At 39.7% G+C, this 22,735-nt stretch overlaps 1 protein-coding gene and 1 pseudogene across 1 annotated transcript in view; one reads left to right on the top strand and one right to left on the bottom strand.

Moving 5' to 3' along the window:
- ppp2r3a (protein phosphatase 2, regulatory subunit B'', alpha) overlaps positions 1-22,735 on the bottom strand; it is an 81,547-nt gene that overhangs the window by 57,107 nt on the left and 1,705 nt on the right. The window lies entirely within an intron of this gene.
- Positions 13,030-13,166, top strand: LOC148351910 (U2 spliceosomal RNA; annotated as a pseudogene).

The raw sequence follows: 22,735 nt of genomic DNA, 5'->3' as shown, positions 1-22,735 counted from the left end.
TCGATTCTCAAAAGAATCTTTAGTTGCTGCAACGTTTTGTCTGCTGCATTGAGGACGAATCTTCCGTATCTAAAATGTGTTTACGATCGCAGAATTGAAATGGAATCCAATTAAGTGCATTTTTAGACTGCACAAGTAAGGCAGCGCGTGTTTGCATGAGTAAGGACTGCTGTTCCTGTCCATCACAGGGTCATATGAGGAGCAGATTAGGGTTTCTGACCGCAAACCCCTTGTCGCCACCACCCGTTGCCACGGAGACGGCAAGGCGACCTGTTCCGGAACAGCGTGGGCAGGAGAGCCCGCCTGAAAACACATCCCTGAAAATCCCTGCCCGAAAACCCCGCCCTCATCCCAAAGACCCCTCAACAAAAATCTAAATCGGGACTCTCGAGGGCTCCATCGCCTCGCCGGCGCCAAACGTTTCAGCCATTTACGATTGGATCATGATACAGCAATGTGGCCATCACAAGAAAATTCATTTTAAACACCTACATCATCTCATGTAGCCCTACCGATGTGTGGTGCCCACAATAAAAGCATGGCTACAGCTAATCACCAAGTCTTGCTAAATTAAAAACCTTGATGAATTCAAACTGTTGAATCATATCACACTCTCTTGTATAAAATACTTTTCTAAAACTAGTTATCTATTAATTGTAATTAAGCAAAAATCAATCGAGTTATTCAAATTAACTAAGTATTCATTTGATTAACTGTCACAAATAATACATAATATTTCAATTTAAAAAATCATTCAAATCTTGAGCTACTAAACCAGGGATGTCAACCTCAGTTTGTCTCCGGGGCTAGATCGAGACTTACTTTTCTAAGGCAGGCCGAATCAGTAAAAGAATGTCAACATTTTTAGCTTACCATAATTTTTTCAGTATTGAGTTTTATCATTCAGCCTAATTTAGTGGGCTACCCGACATACTATAATCTTGGATGACAAGGGATATTTCCTAAGCATAACACACTTGTTCACAAAATTCACAAAATATTTTCATGTTTGGCATTGCATGAGTTAACATATTCTATTTAACAGTTGAGCAAATACAGTTTTACATTTGAAACAACTCACCACGCTAGAAAAACTCAACACTGCCCCCTAGAGGCCGGAGAGAGCAAATGGTTTGCATTTATTTAAAAAAAGAGTACCTTTTGATTGAAATGACCAAGAGACTTGCTTATCTTTTGACATATTAGACAATAATGGCAGGCCGGATCAAATCATCCAATGGGCCGGATCCGGCCTGCTGGCCGTATGTTTGACATGTCTGTCCTTAACAGAAAAGATTTACAGATTTCTATTGTCCTTTATAGTAAAATGTCCTTTTTTCCACATCACTTGTGTCAGGTTGGATCTTCCCAACAATTAGTCGATTGATTCACTATTCTAGATCTAATTACAATATTTGAACAAGCAAGCTGTTTTGGGATTCTTCGAAAAGACATCGTTTTTGTCCATTCTCAGCAAATATTTTTTTTCCTTCTCGAAAAATACATTTTTAGATGTTTATGATGTGATAAAAGCAGTAACTAAACCCTTCAGTTTTATTCGATCATTAGGTTCGTAGACCCAAAAAATCTACAGATTTTTCTTAGCATAAAACAACCATCATCTGTAGCACTATCGAATTGTGTCCTTCTGGTTTTGATAAATTGCATTCTCCAATTTGAGAAGCTCAAAAGCAGTAACAAATCCTCCGTGAACACGCTCTTGATTTTTTTTCCGTAGAGAAAGAAGTGTCGATTCAAGTGACAGAACAAAAAGGTGAGGAATGCCCTTGAGGGGCCTTGGAAGGGACAAGAGGGTAGACGATCAGGTGTGATTCTTAGTAGACGGTATCAACACACACAAAACACAAACTTGAGATGATGAAAAGTCAGATGGACATTTTGCTGAAGGGGAGTGGTGGGGTCACATGCACAAACACTAGTCTGAGAATAGTCTCTAAACACAGGGGAAGAAAATAGCCCTCTAACAGAGGATGTGGCACTGTGTTTCGTCTTTCTTTTCTATCTATTTGTAGTCTTACTTGCAGGGGACAAAAAACATATTTTGCCGATGTTTGGAGCCCGTTTTAAGATCTCACAAAAATGGCAATAAAATAGCTTGACTTGAGCGTGCCTTAATAGCCATCTGTCGAGGTTGGAATTGGTGTTAAAAGAACATCAAAAAGGAAAAGCAATGGAGCAACTAGGACACACAAAAGGCTAACACAAGGCTGTGCTGTATTTACAAAATATGCTTCAGACAAAACAGAACACATTTGTCTTGTTGAGCAGTACAAATTTGGACTGAAGTGGGCGTTATGACAAATAATAGATTGGGACGGGACTGAAACCAGATTGTAAACTCAAAAAACCTAAATATCGTTAGATTGTCTCTGGGGCCTATTATATTCTTCCCTGTATTTAGCGCACATTTTCTATAATGCAGGCCCACGCCACATTAGCAAATAGCATTGCTTCGGTAGCTTGTCGCACTTTAGTGGCTTATCATTACTCTAGATGTTTACACGCAATATTGTAGCAATTTATGTCAGTATCACAAACCTTAACATCGAATGTTGGTAATAACCTCTAGTCACTAGCTGCTAGTGCACAGTGACAAACAGGCGGCCCGCGGGCCATATCCGGCCCGCGAGACAACACTCAGGGAAGCGCAAGAGAAAAACAAGCTGCAGGTTGAAATATGTCAACTTGATGTTGCCAAAGCCAGGTTCCTCTCACAAAGACACTGTACCTCTCTCTCTCTCTCTCTCTCTCTCTCTCTCTCTCTCTCTCTCTCTCTCTCACTCTCTCTCTCTCTCTCTCTCTCTCTCTCGTCTCTCTCTCTCTCTCTCTCTCTCTCTCTCTCTCTCTCTCTTCTCTCTCTCTCTCTCTCTCTCTCTCTCTCTCTCTCTCTCTCTCTCTCTCTCTCTCTCTCTCTCATCTCTCTCTCTCTCTCTTCTCTCTCTCTCTCTCTCTCTTCCTTTGTTGCTCTTTGTCTCTTTCTCTCTCTGTGTCTTTTAACTTCATTTGCTCTAACTTCCTTTTTCCCTTTTCTCTTTCTCTCTTTCTACCCATCGCGCTTTCTTTTCTCTTTTCTCTCCTTCCGTCTTTCCATTTCTCTTTGGATATTTTTCTTCCGCTCCCTTTCTTTCCCCCTCTCTCAAGACTTCTCTTTTTATCTCTTTCTCACGCTCTCTCCCTCTCTCCCTTTTTTTCTTTCTTTGTCCCGCCCTCTCTCCTTTTCCCTCCCTCTTTCTCTTATTTCTTTATCTCTCTTTTTCTTTCTCATGAATCTACTAGTCGGCCCCAGACAGAATGTTTGTTCTATCGTGTGGCCCCCGAGTTAAAATGAGTTTGACATCCTGTGCTAGTGCTAGTGTCTTTTGTACCAATACCTAATGGGAAATTTAGATTTAAAAGAAATATGCACTATTTAAGTCAAAACCTGTCCAGAAAGCAGATCAATTTTCACAAGTTGTCTGTTTTTGCTTTTGGGAAAACATGAAAGCTGTGTAGGGCACAGTTCTGAGGTCATGGGTTCAAATCCAGCTACCAACCTTCCTGTGCGGAGTTTGCATATTCTCCCTGTGCTTGCGTGGGTTTCCTCGGGCACTACAGTTTCCTCCCACATTCCAAAAACATGCATGTCAGGTTAATTGGCCGGTCCAAATTGTCCCCAGGTGTAAATGAGCGAGCGAATTGTCTGTCCCTGTGTGTCCTGCGACTGGCTGGAAACCAGTTCAGGGTCTCCCCTGCCCACTGCCCGAAGATGGATGGGATGAGCTCCAGCACCCCCGCGACCCTACTGAGGATAAGCGGTACAGATAATGGATGGATGGATGGAAACAGGTGTATTACTGGCAAAATTGTAAAAAAACAAACAAAAAAAATTGTGATAAAATGATTTAAAATCAGAAAATTAAATTTTTGCCATATCACTCACCCCTAATTCTGACTATGAACATCAATTGTATCAGAGTCCGAGTACAATTGGCTTCAATCACGTTAAACCATGACTACAATCAACAGTATCCCAAAATTTTCTTAATTGCCAAGGAGATTCTGACATTAAGCTAGATGCTAAGCTAACTTCCTAAACTTTCCCAAGACTCCTTCTAAAAGTGTCGATAAAACCTCATATTGTAAGAATATGATATAATGAAATTGTAAATGTGTTTAATTGCTGTTAAAAATGTCGACAAAAATGGTTCAAACCTCATATTGTTAGAAAATGATATAATGAAATTGTGAATATGTTTAATTGCTGTTAAGTGTCGAGAAAAATTGTTCAAACCTCACATTGTTTATTTGCTGTTAAAAGTGTCAATAAAAGTGTTCAAACTAAAAAAAATAATATTGATAAAATGTCAACAAAAATGGTTCAAACCTCATATTGTTAGAAAATGATATAATGAAATTGTGAATATGTTTAATTGCTGTTAAAAGTGTTGAGAAAAAATGTTCAAACCACACATTGTTTATTTGCTGTTAAAAGTGTCAATAAAAATTGTTCAAACACAAACTCTTAAAACTCCTTCAAGTCTCAAAATCTCACCTTGAAGGCGACAAATACATTTCTGACCTTATCACCTGAGGCATATTTGTCATGTCCTGTTTCTATTCTGCAATTAAAAATAAATATGAGCGCAAAAATAGAACATGTAAATATTTAAATTGTAAATTCAGAAAAGCAAATAACAATACAAGTAATTTCATTTCATTTCTGACTTAGTGTCACAGAGTTATATATTTAGAAAAAATAGCTAATATTTATCTTTACTTGATTTCCTGTACATTTCATTGAACTGCTAGCTGTTAGCAGCTAATTAGCTGTATTAAAATTGTCTGGAATCAACCCCAGTCTAAGTTTTCTCAAGAACGTAAAAGTTTATTCTTATGAATATATGATTTTAAGCTCAAATAAGAGGGATGGGCTCTGGCAGACTGTCCTACCCCAAAACACACCCCAGAAAGTGGAGCTCTGATGACGCAGGTGGTTAAGGGAACCGTGAACGGTGAAACCATAAACAAATCTTTATCGTACTGTATCTTTTGTTGTGGCGATAATTATTTGTGTCTAATCAGCTAATAACTTTCATCAATGCCCACACTGAAACAAAAAAAAGTTGTTGAGTTCATCTATGGTGATAGGTGAATAGCAGTTTCTGTTTAGGACAAAATAAGCATTGCGTTAACCTCTAGGTGATCTATTAGTTTGCGCTAAAAATGTCTTTGCACTGAGTCACAATGAGCATAAAGCAAAAAGCTGCCAGCTGCACACATCTGTTTGTGATTCATTCACACAAGATTTACGGTATAAAGCGTCTGACGCCGGCTTATTGGACGTCGATAGTGTCACACAAGGACTCATTGTGAAGGGGGGACATGTCCCTGCTGTCACCACGCACACACACCCATGCACGCAGGCATGTTTGCTTTCTGCATGGTGATCTTCGAGGGGATACAGTATGTACCGGTGGTATATATCCAAGGGCAGTGACAGCCAACGGGTGATATACAAGCGAACACATGCATTCATGCACAAAGTCATATACAAGAACACGCGAGCATGCAAACACACTTGGAGCATGTTTTTGAACACCTGGAGGAAAAGTAAAGTGAGCCAGCATGACAGGAGCACAAAGACAATGCCAGTGGTGAATATGACTCACTACACATGCACTCACAATTTCTCAAGACACAGACAAGCATACTCACACATATGAAAGTCTCAACGATAACATCATAATCTCACAAATGCATACCTATACTCTCATAGAGGGACTGTCATACCAATGCAAAAACACTAATACACTCATTTGCACTACTATACTCTATCACACATACTGTACTATTATACTTTTATACTACTATACTCTATCACAGATACTACTATACTCTCATAAAACCACTGTCAAACCTAGGCACAAACACCAATATACTCTCTCATTTGCATACAGTGGAACCTCGGTTTTCGAACGCCTCTCAGTTCGGACAAATCAATGTATCGCACCCTAGCGTACCGGCGTTCGAACTCCGATTTTTTGACCGAACAGCGAAGCAAGAATTTCTCGAAATTTTTGGGTGTTCGAAATTTTTGCTTCGCTGTTCGGTCAAAAAGATCGGAGTTCGAACGCCGGTACGCTAGGGTGCGATACTGAGCGGCATACGGGTGTTTTAGCCCCTAATTATGCCTCTAAAGAAGGTCGGTGCAAGCAGGACAGGTGAAAAAAAAACAAGTTGTTCGTACAACTATTGCCTTTAAGAAAGACATAATTGCTAAATATGAAAGAGGTGTACGAATTTCCGATCTTGCTAGTGAATACAGCATGGCTAAATCTACTATCAGTACGATAGTAAAGAATAAGGAGGCTGTGAAATAGAGTGATGCGGTAAATAAGTTAGCGCTATAAGCAAGCAACTGCCGCAAGTTTTGGAAGAGGTTGAAAAACTTTTGATGATTTTTCTCTCCCCACCGTCCACCACAAAGGTAAGAAATCCTATTCATAATCCTTTTTTTATTTTTACACGTTCATGTTAGCGTAATCTTTCGTACGGAAGATTACGCTAACGCGGACGTACGATTAGCCTGGGTTAGCTTCATGTTTACGTTCATGGTAAACATTCAGGGTGTTGGAACGGATTAAAACGATTTTACATTACTATTAATGGGAAAAACGATTTCGGTGATTAAACAAATTGGTTTTCGAACAGGGTTCTGGAACGGATTATGGTCGAGAACCGAGGTTCCACTGTACTATATCACACCCACTGCTATACTCTCATACTCACATAGGTATGCTTTCACACACCTACGCCTATACTCTCAAACAAAAACACTACTATACTCTCACCCACAATAATATACTCTCTCACACACACTACAATTCTTTCTTAAACACCATTAAAGTTGATATTACTATATGAGTTGTTCACAACTAGTGTAATGATCACCTCACTTGTCAGTGTTGTTTTACTTTGGGAAGATTTGGTAACCATACCCATGCACACTGATTTGTGTGTATATGTTGTACAGTTCAACGTCAAACTGGAGTTGATCCCAGTGTAGTAGTAGTAGTAGTAGTATGTGTGAGAAAATATAGTAGCATACTTGAGAGGTACAGTAGAATATGTAACATGTTTGATAGTAGAGTATGTATGAGACTATAGCAACTTGTAAAAGGGTATAGTAGTATATGTGGGTATTGAGATGTGTGTATTAGTGTATAGTATATGTGAGACATTCCAGTAGTGTGAAGGAGAGTATAGTAGTATGTATAAGAGAATATAGTTGTGCGTGTGAGTGAGTATGATGTTATAAGTCAGAGCAAGTATGATTTACTTCTCAAACAACCTCTAATACTTACTTGACTCACATTTACATACGCACGGCAAAAGGAACACCGCATCATTAAAGCAGATTGCAGCAGTTACGATGCATCAGTTTGCACTAAATTACACATTAATACAAATGCAAACACAACAAATACAGTGAATGGCAAACCAAATGCAGACGTACACAGCCCACTGCAGGCAAAGCTATTGTAAAGTGTCCCGTAAAGGTGCTTTTGACAACTCCATTGTAAAAAATCTAAAAGATGAGTCATCAATCTGAAAAATTTTGAAACATCTATTAATATGTACATTAATTTAAAATGTCTAAAGTCACCAAATCAAGGACAGTAGTCTGAATTGTAAGAAAGAATAAAAGAGTGTGAGACTGAGATAGAGATATAGCTAGCAATAGAGACAAAGATACAGCTAGAAAGAGACTGCAGAGAGGGAGAGACAGAGTAAAGGGAGAAAAAGAGAGGCTGCTGAGGAGCGAGAGACCTAAAAAGAAAAAGAAACAGACATGTATACAGCGTGAGAGAGACAGGTAGAGATAAACAGCAAGAGAGAATGTGCTTGAGAGACGCATATAAAGCAAGAAAGGACACTAGAGAAGCAAACAGGTAGAGAGAGACAGCTAAAGAGAGAGAGAGGTATAGGGAGACAGAAAGAGAGTGTGAGAGAGAGACAGAAAGAGAGTGTGAGAGAGAGACAGAAAGAGAGTGTGAGTGTGTGAGAGAGAGAGAGAGAGAGAGAGAGAGAGAGAGAGAGAGAGAGAGAGAGAGAGAGAGAGAGAGAGAGAGAGAGAGAGAGAGAGAGAGAGAGAGAGAGAGAGAGAGAGAGAGAGAGAGAAGGAGGTAGAGACATCCAAACAGAGACAGAAAAAGAGAGAAACAGCGAGAGAGAGAGAGAGAGAGAGAGAGAGAGAGAGAGAGAGAGAGAGAGAGAGAGAGAGAGAGAGATTTTTGCAGAAGAAAAAAAAAACAATTCAAAGGACATTTAACTAAGCCCTTGTACACAATATTCCATGGTATGCAAAACTATATTACGCCTACAAATGGCCGGAGCACAAACTAAACACCCACACGCACACAAAAGTTGCTGTCTCAAACTTGTAATATTAGCATAATGTCAAGAACAGCCATGATTTACTCACTGCTGCAATTTTACATCGGCAGCAGTGTGTTCTTAAAACGCAGAGTGTTTATTTTTGATGGCCTTGGTTACCTCAAGAGGGTCTGGCGTCGATCAAAATCAATACGATGCTTCCTTTAAGTGGTTCCTTTATCAGTGTCAGACGTCTATCTCTTGCAAGCCTGAGACATAATAGGTCATAGAATAGTTGAACAATGAGCCATATACTTTGATTGGATTTAGTTACGAGAATAGCATCCAGCAGAGACTTGACAAACTGACCTATGTAAAACTGCTCATGCTTTGAAAATTAATTCGGCGTGAGTTTTTTACCCCAATACCTAATCAATACATTAAATATGAGAACCGCTAACCGCTTTGAAAGCTCTCCCTGTAACAATTGAGAAGCTGCACTACATCAGGAGAGTGGGAAAACTGAAACTTGCAGCAAAGTGGAGACTATGGAGCACGAGCCAAAAAAACACAAAACACTTGCCATTGTAGAAGTACAGCGATTGCCAACATTTTCTTCTATCAAAAAACAATTCTATCCAAGATTGCACAGAAAACTCAGCAAAGTGAAGATTGTGGAAGTAACGAAAAACGAACTTGCTAAAGCCACATCAAATTAAGGAGTCAGACTTACCGGAATAGATTAGGCCTTTGTACAATTCCTTTCAAACAAGCAAAGATTGTGGGAAATAATACAATTATATTGTGGAGCGGATAGGATAAGACATTCTCAAACACATAAAAGAAAAGAAACAGAACACCTGCTTTCATTTCTGGATATAAAGGAGCCCAAAGGCCAAAATGACCTGTGAGTCAAGAAGAAGAAAACAGAAAATACAAAAACTACATATTTTAAAAGGCTTCAGTTGAAAGAAGACATACTTATGTGATGCGTTGGTTTCATGTGTCCATAAAAGGTTAAAAATAGAGTATTTTCCCTATTAAGTATGTGTTATCAATGCCAGGGAGCCCTTGTTTTTCCACCACACCTTTCTGCTTTAATCATACTTTTAGAAAAGCTGTTCTGGCCGTGGAAAACATTGGGAAGGAGGATAGAGAGGGGGCTTGGAAATTGACTTTATGCTTGTCACCGCAATTTTTTTAATAAGTGCAGCATGAAATGGTGAAAGTAACAGAAGGCCTGTTTCAAGTACAGATCAAATGCCAACTCAAACCCCCAACAAGAGGAGTTTATTCGTGTGCATCTAAGAAATGCTCGTAATGGCACGTGCAACAATAGGGGCTTGAAAAAGGCCAGAAGATGGTCTCAGCGAGTGAAAAAGTTCCAAATTCCGTACAGCTACTTTATAAATGACGACATTGTAAAGATCACAGGTCAAATTTACCCAAGAACAGACTAAGGGAAGCAGAAAAACGGTGCACCACAGCAAAATGGGGACTGTGCAGCACCTGGAACAGTGGAAAATATGTGTGGATGTGTTCAGCATTTTTGAAGAGATGACTAGGGAACTATTGCAGCAAATTTGAGACTGTGGAGAAGGCGGATCATCCAGAGTTAAAACAAAGAGGTAGTGCAAGCTAGAATTAATATCGTTTCTCGTCATGAGTCCGCAGATGTTCAATGAATCAGCAAGTTTCTGGTTTGTCCTCGAGCAAAAATCCCCCAAAGAAGAACACTTGCTCTTCAATTTAAAAGGACCGCAAAGTTTCCTCATCAGTGGGAAGCACATGCATGCAAGCACACACTCACCCACTGATCCTGATGGATTTGGTGGCAGCGTGACTGCTGCCTCTTTGAAGTGAAAAGTCAGAGACGCTCTGCCGCCATCACATTCATCAACTATTTAAAATCGCCGATCCTAGAGCGCTGTGCACTTTCGGAAAAAAATCGGATTATTTATTTCACGCTTTTCTTGAGACGAAAGCACAATTTTGAGATCAGGACTCCAGGAGGAAAGATTTAGCGTTGCTGATGAAAAACGGGGAATCGGACGTTAACAAGAGACAAAGAAAAAGTTGTCCTTTCGGCTCCTTGCATTCCAGAAGCCACGTGCATATAACCGCAGTCTTGCGGACCACATAAAAGAAGTCAAAACGTCTTCGCGGACTTCCAATTGGCGAGACGTCGTCTCGGATTCTTACGACTCCCAGTGACAGACAAAAACAAACCACTTGAGTGATATCACCACTTGTCTGCCAGCCCCTTTAAGTGTGTGATTAATATATACTAAAGGTTTATGTTAAAGCAGAAGGAGGTGGAGGGACAGGGTCAGGGGCAAACTGTTTGGGGGGGGGCTATAAATATAAGCTGACGCCAGAGGGGATAAGGTAGCCTCAGTGCCCTGATTCAGCCTAAATGATGGCTACATTAGATCTGCGTGTTTGACGTAGTAGGCTCTCTTTCCCTGGAATTGCCTCCCTAGAAAGGGGGTCTGCGGGCAGGAGTGGCAAAATGTGAATTAGTTTTGCGGGTGACAAGCAGACCCTTAATTGAACTTAGCTGAGATTTTTACATTATTCAATCAATATGATGTAAAAACAGTTGGAATAAAGAAAACCAAAGTTTGGGTCAAATATGTGCCAATGTCCTGTGTAATTTTGAATAAACAATCCCCCCAAAAATATTTAATGTTTAAGGTTTTTTGCACATGAATATTCTTCAAAAAAATGTCATTTGGTTTTAACAGATGGTTCATATTATACTAAAGATTATTTGGTCATTTTGTGTAAAAAAAGCCAAACAAATGACTTACTTGACACAAAAATACCTAATTAATGGTTCAATGTGACCCAAGTATTGTGTTGGTCCCATTTATGAGAACTTTTTTACAGGTGAATGATGAAACATTTCTAATGCACCGAATTTGCAACCAAAAGTGCAATTTCGGTTTTGGCCGGAAAAAAAAAAAAGTTTCGAAACCAATGTTCTGATGACATCACGTGTAAAGTGAAGCAAGCCTTGTGAAGCTGGCTTTTGCTCGGGGTGGAGGTATGTGCATGTTGTGATTATTGTTCATTTTGTAAATGAGAATAAGGAAAATGGAAAATGCTGTCAAAACAGGAATGGTGCTGAGCTCTCGTAATCAAAACATTTTTTTCAAAGTTCACATTTTTGTTAGCAGCTGGATGTATATTGGCGAATGTTTAGATGCTACGACTACAGAGCTAACTACATACACATCAGCAGTTTTGATTTAAAAACACATACTTTGAGTGTTACATTCAGTCCATTAATTCCGAAAGTGTGTTTTTCTTTTGTAATTTATTTCGTTGTTGCTGTTTAGTGTTTTACATTTTTGGTTTTCGGTTTAAATATATCCATATATATGTTTAGATATATATATTACGGGAAATATATTTTGGAGAAAAGAGTTTTGTATCTATGCGTGAAAGAAAGTGGGTTATGGGAAGGAATGAACATTTTTCAGTTTCCCTGCCAAACCTCCGTTTAGAAAAACATTGGCAAAACACTGAATGATGATGCAAAACTGTGCTTGCGGTCTGTTTTGGTTGTGACAAAATATGGTTCTTTGATAAAAATAAACACTGAACTTGTGCCCGGGCAATTTTCTGACATTTTAACACCACTATTTAAGTTAAGACTCTGCTTAAACTAGGCAAGCTGTCAAATCTATTTTAACTGGGGTTTTACTGCAAAAGCTTCAAAGCTGATTAACAGAATTTGACGCAATGCTAGACAAAAATGTTTCCAGTTTAACGTTTTCTGATCATTTGGACAAGTTCCACTTTTAAGGCTTCGGATTCTGAAAAATCCGTAGAAATCCCCAAGTAGGGTGCTCAGATTAACTGATGCTTCAACCCTAAAGAAGAAGAACACACTCCAGTACCTAAACACCATTCTCCAGGCTACTTCCCGTGACTGACCAGCTTACGCTACTTTCAATTGTGTGTCTAAAAATTATTCTGTAAATCACAGCGTAATCACATGGCATCCGCATGGAAATTACAGGCTCAAAACATTGCACATCCCACATCAACACAGACCAAGTGTTGTTTGTTCTTTCTCCATGCTTTGAGGCCAAACCTTTAATTACAGTATCATTAAAAAAGCTCCGACAAATAATCAGACTGATGTCAGTTTATCTCCAGATTTTCCCTATTAAAAATGTGAACACTTCAGACATTGCGTCACATCCCAAGTGGCATACCGCCTGCGACAATCGTGTCTGAACTCTTACATGTAGCTGTTAGCATAAACGAGTATAGTAACATGAAACAGTTGTGGATGCTTGGGAGAACCAAGACTAAAGCATTCAACACCCGAACAAGTCCCTGTAGTATATTCCCACAGGTGCAGCTCAACCGCGAGCGGTTGACCCACTATCAGGACAGACAAGTCCCCATCCGCAAAAGAAAAAACACGCCGTTAGCCCGATGAGGGTGGGCTGTGATGAAGTACATTCATTGTGACATAATGTTTTACACTATTTAAAACATAGAAAGAATAACATACAAATACCCCAACGGCATCTGCTTCACTGCCAGATACTTCTGGCCGGCTTTAAAGCCAGGACCATTACTTGGCCTTTGACCTTTCTGGTCGTGGTTCACAGCTAAGGTATTGCTAGGACCTTAATTTGGCCTTTTGGCATGCTAGGACCTTAATTTGGCCTTAGATTTTTGCAATCCGGAGATGGAATAAGAGCTTGCTCTGTCCACTCCACGCATCAGCCCAGTATTGCAGTACTTCCGGGAACGGTGCATTCGCAATGATCGCAGCAATGCTTTAGGGCTAGGACCTTAGCTTGGCCTTTTGGCTGAGAGTAAGTGTCCCGGCTCCTAGGCTTTGTAGCGTATTATGAACTGACCGATAACGGATAATGGATAATGAATAACGAAGATAGAACAATAACCCTTAAAACCCCCCCCCACCTCATGTGGCAGTTTTGTTGATAAAGATTCAATAAACAATTACTGTAAAATGTAATGAATCTGTCAGATTACGGCGACATGAATGAATCAAATTAACTTAAAATTATATGATTCTAATCCTTGGAAACAAAGACAAAATATAGGTTCTGTTTTTAGAATAAGTTACCATTATGGAAGACATAAATTAGTGATTATCATGCAATTAAACATTTAAAGTAAAATAAAAGGTTGGTTGATAGTTTTCTAAATTAGGCAAATGGCCACTGTCCTAAATGAAAAATTAGTTAGATACAGTAGAATAATTATGAGATCCAGTAGACAGTCAATAAATTGTCAAGTCATGTTTATTTGTATAGCCCTTAATCACAAAGAGTCTCAAAAGGCTGCACAGATCAAAGATTATTGCAAACTATTATTACAGACTATTATGACACTTTGTAAACAAATTGTAAAAATAACATGCAAGATAATAATACTTCAGAAATTCTCGAAACTGATATCTGTGAAACTAGCTTCAGAAATTGTCGTTGAGTAAAACAAAATCACCACATTTTTACTGTCAAGAAACTGAATAAAATGAGTTTATAATGATTGGGATATCTCAAAACAAATATTTGATGATAAAATAGTTTTTAATGAATTTGAGCGGCTAGGCGGCTGGGTGGTTAGCGCTCAGCCCCAGGGTGCGGACTTTGCATGTTCTCCCTTTGCCTGCGTGGGTTTCCTGACTGTCTCTGCGTGCCCTGCAACTGGCTGGCAACCAGTTCAGGGTGTCCCCTGCCCACTGCCTGAAGATGGCTGGGATGGGCTCCAGCACCCACCGCGACCCTACTCAGGATAAGCAGTGCAGATAATGGATGGATGAATTTGAAACTCAATGAGTTATTGAGTTGATTATTCGTTGTTTCACTAGTTGAAGCCTCAAAGATTCCGACATATATTTTTTTATCTTCTGCAAATAAAGACTTCTACTACTACTGCAGTAATGATATTCTCAGAGAAGGAGAAACACTTAATTTTCAAGTACGTAGTTTACATGTTCTTCCCGTGCCTGCGTGGGTTTCCTGTCAGGTTAATTGGCCAGTCCAAATTGTCCCAAGGCATGAATTTCTGTCTCTGTGTGACCTGTTTAATATGGAAAACTATTGTGCACAAAGAATAGAATAACATTACAATAAATCTTTTATCAGAGAATATTTTTGTGGGAATGGGATTGAGTCTGAAACAGATTCATAACATTGGCAAATAGTTTAAGGTATTAAGAGCATCTTGATACAAGCAAAGTCTAAGAAGGACATCTTTCAAGGCACTGCAGTTTTCAATCCGGCTCGGTTGAAAAATCTAACTGCTACGCTAACTGCAAAACATGCAGACCTATTTTGCGAACTTATTTGTTGTCCTTATAGCTTTGTGTGACGTCGAGAAGAGGAAGCATGGAAAGCGGCAATCTTTTATTAGATGTCCTTGCGGTTGCTTTAACAAACAGCTGGGTGGGTGGTTCGAGGGGAAACAATGTTTCCAACCAAATGTCTAGAGGGTTTTAAGGAAAACTTTCCAAATGTCACGGAAGGAGGGAGGGGAAATGTTGAAATGTCTGGAGGCCTCTAAACAGCTGTCCTTCAATAAACAAACACCAACGGAAGTGAAGACAACAAATGTGTTTTTCTAGTTATCAGAATATTCAACTGCGCTCGAAGGCATTCATTCATTCATTCATGGACTTCATCACACTACAACGGTGCTCTGTGGAGCACATCAGAGTGCAATCATGATTTAGACCACAAGATGTATAAATGCCCAACTCCTGTGTTTGGATGAGCTCATCAATAACTTGGAGCCTTATTGTCGAAATGAAGGAAAATGTCAAGAGACGGTCCTTTGATATTTCCAGAAGGAGCTATAAAGCTGAAAAATCATGAACTAAAAAATGTTCTCCACAAAGTTTTATGTCCCCAAAGAGTCTTAAAATGGTTACTTAGTCATTCATTTGATCTTAATTGAAGATTTAATGTCAAGCAGGGGCAGCACTATATATAATGAAACAAGATTTGAGCATCGTAACCAAAATAACTAAGAGCGGATGCGGCTTCACCGAGTTGCTCATTAAAGCAATTGATTTCCGTAAATTTCTTCGCCCAAAAACAGTTCTCAGTTGGTCTTTATCAAAATCCTCCTGTTTAACCTCCAGAGGAAAGTGTTTTGATGTGCCTCCAAAAAAGAAGAAAAGGAGCTTTGTGTCAGGATTTCGCCAGCCTGCAAATGACTCACAGACGAGCCGTCGGAGTTCCTCTACATCTGACGTCTGCGCGTGTACGTCTAAAAAAGGGCTGGGGGGTGTCTGTAACCATGGTAACCTCAAGGATGCCACGATGAAATGTAGATAAAACGCAACAAATATGGACAGACAGATGTCCCAGTGGGCACCAAAGTTTTTTGTTTGAACTTTGTTTAGATTATGAGTCATCATTATTTTGCCCATCCTATCCAAAGGCAATATGGATCTTTAACTAGTTGTGAACATTGGCTGAAACCTTGTTAATGATAACAATTTATATTTGTTTGGCGTGACACTTCACATTGAACAGTACTCTACTTAGGGTGCCTTAAGTTTGGGTTCTGCAGTTTTACAGTATATTTCACGTTATTACCATTGACAATTCGACTTTAATTTAGTGGTAACACTTACTTCCTGAGTCCAGTCCCCCAAAGGATAAAACCTTTTATATAGAACAAAGAAGTTTTGAGTCTTAAATTTGTTTAATCCAGTACTCTGCAGCCAAACGTGTCCAATTTTCGCTCCCTTTAAGCTCCTGGCAGATCAAATTTGACACCTTATTTTAGTAGCCAATACACAAAATTCGATTTTCAGTGTTTGTTCGGGATGATTAGATTTTTTTGCTTAAAGGTTTTATACACCAGTCATCAGTCTGCTACAGTGGCTTGTTTCCTGCAGGCCTTAGTCTCTTGAAGGATAACATACTGAGAGCTAAACACAAGGGAATACAGTAAGTACTGAAGCTTAAATTTGGATTTTACAGATTTGCAGTGTCCCCAGTCTCCACTTTGCTGCAGCAGTGTTTGATTTTCTTACTGTCCATATGGACAACAATGCACATATAAACTGACCCTCTAATTTTAGTATTTTATTTTATTTCCAATTTGAACTAAGAGACAAATATTACATAAGCCCTCACTCTTTAGTATTGTAGGCGATTTTACATTTTAATACTATACACTGTCGCAGTCTCCCATTTCCTGCAACAGTACCTTTTCTTGGTGAACTCTCCTCATATGTTTTGCCATATTCTCCACCTCTCCCATTTAATAGCTTATCTTATTTTTACTGATATGTTCAATTTGTCTTATTCTTGGCAGCTTCAACTCCAAAATCTGACAACATTCTACTCAACCGCTTTGGCAAAAGAGTGTGTCAGCATTTCTCCCCAGATTGTGATCTCCCGTGTCTTTTATGCACAAATCACCCACTTGAGTATTTGTGTTTGTGCTTTAGTGTCCATTGAATAGCAGTCGCATGTTTGCTGACCAAGATAAAGACCTGACTCCAGCCTTACCACTAGCACACACGTAGAAACGATCGAAGCAATTAAGGCCCACGCCATATCAGAGCAATCATTATCTTGTCAATAAAAGTCTCTCAGAAGGGTTTAGACTAGACATAAAACAACAAGGTTGGGCTCAGTGGTGAAACACTCCTCCCACATCACATGTTAAGGTACTTAAGGACCTTGTCAGCCAGTGCTGCCCTCGGATGCTGACTGGCATAACAAGGAGAAGCAAAGCCTGAATAGCCCGTTTTCCCTTACATAGCCGACCTCTGTGGTAAAGCAGATTCCAACACATCGAAGATTTACAGTCTTTCCTTCTCTGTTGTATCGCTCTTCATTTCCATTTTTTTTTCTGCTGCGCTGTGGAGTGTGAGACGAATGGTCTACCCACAGCGGGCAGTAAAAGCAGCCCGTGGCCACTTGTCATTTTAGTCCAGACGGTCACAGTGCTTCTGTTGCACAACTCAGGATGTGGTGAGGCCTGTGGGCATCCTCTGACCTCTGCTGTTTCTTCCTAAAACCATATGCTTAACTTTATTAGCTAAAGTATAAATGAACGTATCGAAGTATTAGCAAATTCTGAAAATTATTTGAGCAAAGAACGATGCTTACACTGTATTTTTTAATAATTACATCTTTTACTGTTGTATACAAAAAATCCGAGATGCTGCACAGAATTATTTTAAATAAGTATTTTCATTGGCCCAAAATTATGATCTACTGGAGTATAAATTGAATGTGAAGCAATGTTGATTTAAGAGCAAAACAGCGCCATGATCGAGCCCCCTTCCCTCTCCTATTGCATAACCTGCCCAGTACCTAGAATAATGATAACGTTATTGATGAGCCTAAATCCACTTTACTTGACCACTAGGGATCTGTCTGACAAGGGAAAAGGCATTAGATTTGATCTCATCATCACACTATCTTTACTCATAGTACCACGTTGTCTCACCTTTTTCATCTAGAAGACACGTGTGACTGGTCAATTGTTGTACAACATTGTTTTGGCTGAACTAATTTCCATAGTTCTCGTTTACAAAAATGTCCAACGTGACACTGTAATGGAGCATTAGGGGAATGAGTTAAGCCAGAACAATGTTGTACAATGATTGACCTGTCATGTGTGCTTTTAAGATTAAAAAGGTGAGACAATGTGGTACTGTGGGTAAAAATAGTGTGATGATAAGGTAAAATCTATTTTATTTTCCAATGTCATCAAAGGGTGCTCTTACTGCCGCAATCCGCGTTCGATTCCGGTTGCATCCTATGGTGGGCAAAAGAGGTCGGTGGTATTCGTCGACAGATCTATCATTGCTCATATGTGGTCATTTAAGTCCATACAACCTGACAAACTTCAAGGTTTATTTAGGTAGAAAAAATGCGCATATAAAATAAATATGGCGTGGGAAAAAAGAAAGTAAAACTTTTTTCTCTTTCTGTGCGTCCCCGTACCAAATAACCCACTACCAGGTACCTGTCTGCAAACCGGTGGTTGCTGGCCACTGAATTTAACAACACCACAAGGCCAAACTGTCTACTCCTTTTTGTTAGTTACGTCTTTTGATTAAGCATCAATTTGCATCACACTTTTCTGACACCTTCAGGCCTGGAGTGCAACAACTATTGACTTTTCCTTAATAGTGTCTGTCCTCAATTAAAACAAACAGACTCCATCCTTAGGAAAAATGTTCTTTAATGTGTGAAAGAACTAATGAGAACACAGCATAGCAAAAGAGACTGAATAACGTAAAAAAAAAAAACACACCCTGCAATAAAATATTTTTAGCCGTGTCTTAAAGTGGGGGCTGTGGTGAAACCGCACCAACATGACCGTGAATGGTACTGCTATTTACTGCTTTCTTTTTTCCTTCTTGGCAAGTGGAGGCCAAAGTGGGAGGAATGCTGGGTTCAGATACTAACTGTGCAAGTGTGTGTAGAGTGTGGACAAAGAAGGCCACTGTGGACAACAGAACACAATCAAACGTGCAACACACAGTGAGCAACTCATCATGCATGCACAGAGGAACAAATTCCAGAGTGCAGGGACGAGAAGCAATGACATTCAGACCCCACCGACCGACCAATCGTCTCACTCATTCACAATGGACCCAGTCAATGACAGAGCGATGAGGGATTTTGGGGAAGGGAGACATGAGGTTGGGGGGTGCAAGTCTCTCGCTTATTTACCTCATCCTCTTTCCATTCATGAATTCATTCTTTCCTTCATACTCTTTCCCAGGGATTGATCTCACCATCATTTTAAGGTGATTTAAAGGGAGGATCCAAAGACTCAATCTCCTACACTCACGAACACACTATAACACACTTGTATGAATCATCCCATTGTGCGGAATTTACTTATCCTATGCTGTGAATGAGTTGCATATCAGAGGTGGGTAAAGTTGAATTCAGTTTAGAACTGTTAAATTATATGGCTAATGTAAAGGTAGTTTATAAGAGGATTACTTCAGTAACAGCAACTTTTAAATTTATTATTTGTTTATTTATATTAGGGATGTTGATGACACCTTTTTTAATTAAACCATGAATGTTGACTACGGACAATAAAATAAAATGGGAATGATGACATTTGATATCATTGAATAGTATATGTGCCAATGAAACAAATCCATTCAATTTGATAGAAATTACTGAAAGAAGTTGTACGGAATTTGGAACTTTATTACTCTCTGCCACCATCTGCCGGATTAAAGTCGAGATTGCAGCTTTAGTCAGCTCCTTCATGATGTGCGTGCAAGCACGAGCATTTCTTAGACGCGCTTCAATAAAATATTTATATTTATTCTTCATTTTGAAGTGAAAATAACTGGGTCAATGCAATCAAAGACCTTGTACATTTATTAGCTTTTGTATTTATTGTTCTGGGTAGCATTTATCCTAACATATTTCCACTCTGGTTATATTACTTATGCAGTCTATCATTGAAAAAAAAATGCAATGTCGCTCATCTATATTCATACATTGCATAATGAGGGAAGTTGCGAAAATACAAAGAAATTATAATATTCAGCTGTTTGTTTATCACGCCGACCTTCTACAAGATAAACGCAACTTTGCATAGAAACACAACACACACATACACAGGCTTCGCTCTTTGACACCGACTTTCCTGTTCACATCTTCATTTTTAGCAGCTGAGGTGCACAACGTGGAATATGACACGACCATCAACACACACCCACTCACGCGCTGCTGGGAAACGTGAATGACTACGTCCCTGAAAGTGGCATTAAGATGCCAGACACAATTGTAGGCCTGTTCTACACACTGATGAGTAACCCAGCAGTTTCACTCTCAGACATGTAACTAATGTGCGGCCTTGGAGAAATACATGTAAAGAGGCCCAGAATTCATGTCAGAAATCCCACAACTCAATTTATTTACAAACAGAGGAACAATGCAATGCATGTTGTATATACACACTTTATTTATAGCATCCATCTGAAAGTGTTCAACACAATACAAACGGGAGGGATCCTGGTTTAATAACAAGGGTGTGGTGGCCATTTGAGTTCACACAGTGCCCCACCTCAATTATATCCCAGTCAGACTAAGTTGCAACATGTTAACTGTTATGTAATCATGTAAATAAACGCAAAATACTGTATTTTGATCGGTGTACACACTACACTTAGTAGAACCTTCATTATGCAAAAATAATTTTAAGTGTTTCAATGAAACATGCTCTACAATAACACTATAACTATAAAATCTATTACATTCCACGCAATAATTTTTACAGCTTTACTGTGTTGTTTTTAATCATGAGTCAGATCGCAAAGGTTTATTGAACCAAACTATTGTTGCTGTAGGCAAGTATAAAACAGGTGCGGGCTTAAGTCCATTAAGCTTTTATTTTTTTACTGCTGGGTTCTGCATGAAAAACAGGGGTAGGGAAATACCCCTGTTATGGTTCCATGGCAAACAATCTGGGAAACTGACGTTTTGGTTGTTATTTTTATTTTTTTTTTGCTTTTAAATTTTAGAGTTTGGATTACCCCATCCCACTTTGTAGAGTTCTTTAGATAATTATATCTAATACAACTCCATGTCCGGCAGCACGGCGGCGCGGTGGTTAGCGCGTGTGCGGCACAGTTCTAAGGTCTTGGGAACCTCCTTTGTGGGTTCAAATCCAGCTACCGGACTTACTCTGCGGAGTTTGTATGTTCTCCCCGTGCTTGCGTGGGTTTCCTCCGGGCACTCCGGTTTCCTTCCACATTCCAAAGACATGCATTTCAGGTGAATTGGCCGGTCCAAATTGTCCCTAGGTGTGAATGAACGAGCGAGTTGTCTGTCCCTGTGTGCCCTGCGATTGGCTGGCAACCAGTTAAGGGTGTCCCCTGCCCACTGCCCGATGATTGCTGGGATGGGCTCCTGCACCCCCGCGACCCTACTGAGGATAAGCGGTGCAGCTGATGAGATGAGATGAGATGAGACAACTCCATGTCACCAATGTAGTAGTATCTCCATTTGAAAGAGATTTGCAAGCTTCACAAATAATGCTATGGGTTACATAAAGATCCGAGTAAAAGGGAAAGGCACAGTACAAACTTAAGCAGATTTGGTAATAGCTCACATAGACAAATCTGTTTGAAAAGAGACAAATGGGCTGAGTTTATGAGGCTTTGCTGTAATTTTGTCTGAGTTTTCCCATGGAATAGCAATGGTGCACTATGCAGGATTTGGCTCAAAAGTAAGAGGAACTTGATCACAATAGCAGTTTTGCAGGATCTCTATTTGAAAGATGCGAAAGAGGTGAACAAGCTCCATGTGCCCATCGAAAAGATGTCTCATTATCACTCTCCCTTGCTCTCTCTGAGTGGGTTGCATGCATGCAAAACAGCCTGAAGGCCCAAAATTGACAACAGCTCTGGACAGGAACCGCAAGGCTCGTTTACATCTTGTTCCTCACCACTAACGAGCCTTGAATGCAACACAACAGTTTTTTACTGATACTTTGATCTTTGTACGTTAAAAAAGTGTTTAAAGTGATATACTGTACATATGCGCAACCCCCCCGATGAGGCAAACCTAACCTTCATTACCACATCTCACACACAAAAACTCCCACAGTCACCTCAACAAATTCACATCTGAGTGGTCTTTGTAGAGTCATAATCTCCAGCCAGGGCAAACTTACTGCACCACACAGATGCACACACACACACACCCACACACAGTGACGTTTCCATCCTCTCCACCGGTAAATCCATGTGCATGCGGGGTAGGACCCTCACCGATGGCCAGTTTTGTTTTCCTTTTGACACACGCTCTGACTCAGGAAGATGTCAGTCATTTTTGTGCGTGTATGTGGAATCTATTTTAGGAAAATACCAAAGAGGAGACCTAGTGACTGACCCCCACCTCACAGCGCCTGACAAGAAATCACCAACCAACACTTTCAAAAGTAATGTGTTACAAAGGACCACATTACATTTCTCGGTAATGAATACTGTAACATGTTATTGATTTTGTAACTCAACTGTTGTTACAACATGTTGCATTACTTAGCTACCTTTTAAAAGTAGAATGTGAATCACAGCTTGGCAGTTGTTCCTTTGATCATGAAGTTGAATACAATCCTCCTTCCACTGACAACACCACACTGAATATAACAAATGAACAAGGCTGGGATGTTTATATCTATCTAAAAAATACAACTGAATAGTTATGGTGGCGTTGTCCTAAGAACAGGGTACATTAACACGTCTCTTCACCCTATTGATATTCTGATACCTTCCGTACTGCAAACTATAAAATACTAAAATTAGAGGGTCAGTTTATATGTGCATACGTATTTGGTTGTGTGTCACCAG

The sequence above is a fragment of the Urocampus carinirostris genome, chromosome 15 (assembly GCF_059441175.1).
Source record: "Urocampus carinirostris isolate Australia breed hairy pipefish chromosome 15, RoL_Ucar_1.0, whole genome shotgun sequence".
In the NCBI taxonomy this organism is placed as follows: domain Eukaryota; kingdom Metazoa; phylum Chordata; class Actinopteri; order Syngnathiformes; family Syngnathidae; genus Urocampus; species Urocampus carinirostris.
Note: the sequence above shows the minus strand (reverse complement) of the source record. Positions and strands in the feature narration are given on the sequence as shown.